Source organism: Priapulus caudatus, unplaced genomic scaffold (genome assembly GCF_000485595.1).
Source record: "Priapulus caudatus unplaced genomic scaffold, Priapulus_caudatus-5.0.1 Scaffold2419, whole genome shotgun sequence".
In the NCBI taxonomy this organism is placed as follows: domain Eukaryota; kingdom Metazoa; phylum Priapulida; class Priapulimorpha; order Priapulimorphida; family Priapulidae; genus Priapulus; species Priapulus caudatus.
In genome coordinates, this window is record NW_014579480.1 from 1 (window position 1) to 3,470 (window position 3,470).

General features: G+C 44.7%; 1 long non-coding RNA gene across 1 annotated transcript; it reads left to right on the forward strand.

Annotated features, from left to right (window-relative positions):
• The first annotated feature begins 76 nt into the window (after positions 1 to 76).
• Positions 77 to 1,049, forward strand: LOC106818666. Its single transcript, XR_001395272.1, has 2 exons — positions 77 to 630; positions 754 to 1,049. It is a non-coding gene; the product is annotated as an uncharacterized LOC106818666 (long non-coding RNA).
• The last annotated feature ends 2,421 nt before the right edge of the window (positions 1,050 to 3,470 follow it).

Sequence of the window (3,470 nt, forward strand, 5' to 3'; positions counted from 1 at the left end):
CAGCAGCAGCGTCAGCATCAGATGACAGACTCGCACTGGAGAGGATGGCGGAGCTGTTATTATGAAGCGCTGGGTCGACCCGCACTGATGGCCTGTAGTTTGGTAAGATATGCAGCCTCACCTCCTGCAGAAGTGAGAGAGAGAGACTACTGGACTCCCGATCTAGTGTAAGTGGCCCTTCTTCTTGCTAGCGTTATAATAACGCGTTACTAGCATAGCTAACATACTAACTACTAAAACTAACATTTTAACATACTAAGTACTAAAACGACATCATCATTTATCATTCGATTTTTCATTTTTTTCTTTGTTTTTTTTTTCAGGTCCCCCACAATGGATCACCACGTTGCCGTCGTGTGGGGGCTTGCGTACTCCTGTGATTCTAAGGTTGAGGTCAGCAATGGTCTAACCATGCTGAACCGGCCAAGGAAGAGGAGTCCGACTAAGAGTGATCCAAACCCTGCACCTACTTTTTGTAATGTTTTTTGTTTAAATTTTTTTTCCCTTCGACATGAGCGACACACGGCACTACCACTTGGGGAGAGAGCAGAGGCAAGACAGATGGGCGGATAGACAAGCAGACGAGATTCCAGCATCCATCCACTATCGTCTGTCTTCAAGAGAGGACAGGTGAGTCCTAAACAACATTGCACTGTTTACTTTCTGTTTTACATTATTATATTTTACATTCTACGTATTGCTCCATGTGATTTGGCTTCGTTGTTTGCTGCTCTTGTTGTTCAATGTTTCCAGAGTGATCGAGTCATCCCAGATTTATTGAGTCATCCCAGTCATCCAGGTCTCTCTCCACGACAGAACCACTTGACGACTGATTGCGTGAGCAGAGCTGGTTGGGTATGAGGTGAAACGTATGCACGCATGTTCTTGCCACACACGCACATATGTTCATCTCTATATTCGCGATTCGCGATTCGTATTATCTCGTTATTCGTTATTCGTATATTGCGGCTCGTTATTCGCGTATTGCGGCTCGTTATTCGCGTATTGCGGCTCGTTATTCGTATATTGCGGCTCGTTATTCGCGTTGCTGCTCGTTTATTTGTTATATTGCGGCTCTCCGTTAATAATTCGGCGTTCGTATTGCCTGCTCGTAATTCGCCGTATTGCACCGCGCCTGACTCGTATTCGTATTTGCGGCCCTTCGTTACCTATTCGCGTAATTGCGGGCTCGTTATTCGCGTATTTGCCTGCTCGTTATTTAGTTCGTAATTGGCTCGTTATTCGCGTATTGCGGCTCGTTATTCGCGTATTGCCGGCCTCGTTATTCGCAACTCGTTGTTACGTTCGCTTTCGCGACGCGTTTAATATTTTCTCTTCGCCATGAAAGAAAGTTCCTGGGCCTTTGCCCGCGGGCAAGGGGTTGGGGGTGGTCAAAGCTTTTCTGGTGACAGGTACTCCACACATTTATTTGTTTTTTGTTCAATTTTCCCCCTCGACATTGAGTGACACACGGCACTACCACTCGCGAGAGATAGCCAGCAGGCAAGACAGATGGGGCGCGCGTTAAGACATAGCAGACGAGATTCCAGCATCTTCCATCCAACTATCGCTCTGTCCTCGGAGAGGACGGGTGAGCTCCTAAACTACATTGTACTGCCATTGACATGTAAATGGGCTTCGTTCATCCCTTTCTTCCAGGTTGTGCAATGAGTGAGCCACACATGGCACTTACCCTTTCGGAGAGATGCATGCCAGAAGACAAGGACAGATGCCGCGCGCGATTATGAACAAGCAGACGATTGTACAACTTCAATATTCGATTTATTGATTTTTCGTTAAACTTCCAATAGTTAATCATTTTGATTTATTGTAAACTTTATTGAATTCTTGACACTTGGATTTGTGAATCTTTCGTGAATTTGTGAATATAGGGCTATTTATTTAGCCACGTGATGATTTTACTCCATGTGTTGCTGTTTCTATCACTGTCATAACTTGCGTCATACTTTGTCGTAACATAGCGGAACATGCTTGACGCTACGGACGTAAGATACGACGTACATTACACTTTTACGACGCGCACACCTTCCACAACGTAGAAGCTGACGACGACATCGACGATGCTGACATAACATGTGCGCGCGCTCTGTCTAGCGGCATATTCATATTACATATATTGACACACATAGATATACACACAATAGGGGACATTATACACACATATACACATAATTACACACAATTAGATATACCACATACACACATAGATAATACACATTTACAACACAATAGATATACACACATATACACAATAGATATACACATACATACACAATTTAGATATACACACATAGCTAGACGACGACATCGACTATGGCTGACATTTAGACATTGTGCGCGGCTCTTATATATACAATTAAAAGCTATACACATACACACATAGAATATACACACTAATAAGACATATACACATATATACACATACACACGTATGATATACACACACACAACAGATATTTACACACATATATTACACATACACATGCGCGCGGCTCTGTAAACGGCACATAGATATACACACATAGATAGATATTTACCACATACACACATTAGATATACACATACACACAATAGATATACACATACACATAGTAGTGCGCACAACACGCACACAGCTACACGCACACACGCTACAACCGCACACCCGCTACACGACAGACGTTACACGCTACACGCAACACTGCAGCTCTGGCATGCAGGCACCGGATTTCACTCCTAACGTTTAATTCAAGCCTGTTGAAATTTGATGTGTAATTACTATTCCTCGATCCTTTATATCAGCAATTATTGTCGTAGGCGGCTGCCATTCCGGGAAACTTTATGCAATACAGGCTTTCCCAAATAACTTTGTATGGTTGTTGCAAAACAGCTGGTCAAAATTTGCCTGCAAATACTGTACACAGGCCAAAACGCTCACGCAACGCACACGCACGCAACGACGCAACACGCAACGCACGCCACGCACACGGCATGCACCATTACACACATACACTAGATCGCAGGTACAGTGGCCCGTAGTTAGGATTTTTCAGGGGGGGGTGGCACTGGGGGAGGGCCTTACCATTTCGGGGGGAAGGGGGCCACAATATATAATTGACTTTTCAACTGCTTGGAGGTAGCCTGAAATGTATAGAGGCCACCATAATATCGTCAAGGATATTCGCGTCTATTGTCGTTTCTGAACCAAAGATTCGAACCTATCTATTCTTTGTGATTTACTGTTCTAACGGCATTGTTTGTGTTTTGGTAATTCAATTGTTTTTTTATAAAGCATGAATTTTTGAGTGGTGCGGGGGGGGGGGCACCTGCGGGGGCAACAGAAAATTTTGTGGGAGGGCATGTGCCCCCCCAGGGCCCCCCCGTAGCTACGCCCCTGCGTAGGTACACATTACACACCACCGCACGCACGCACGATGCACGCACGGCACACAACACACATACACACCGCA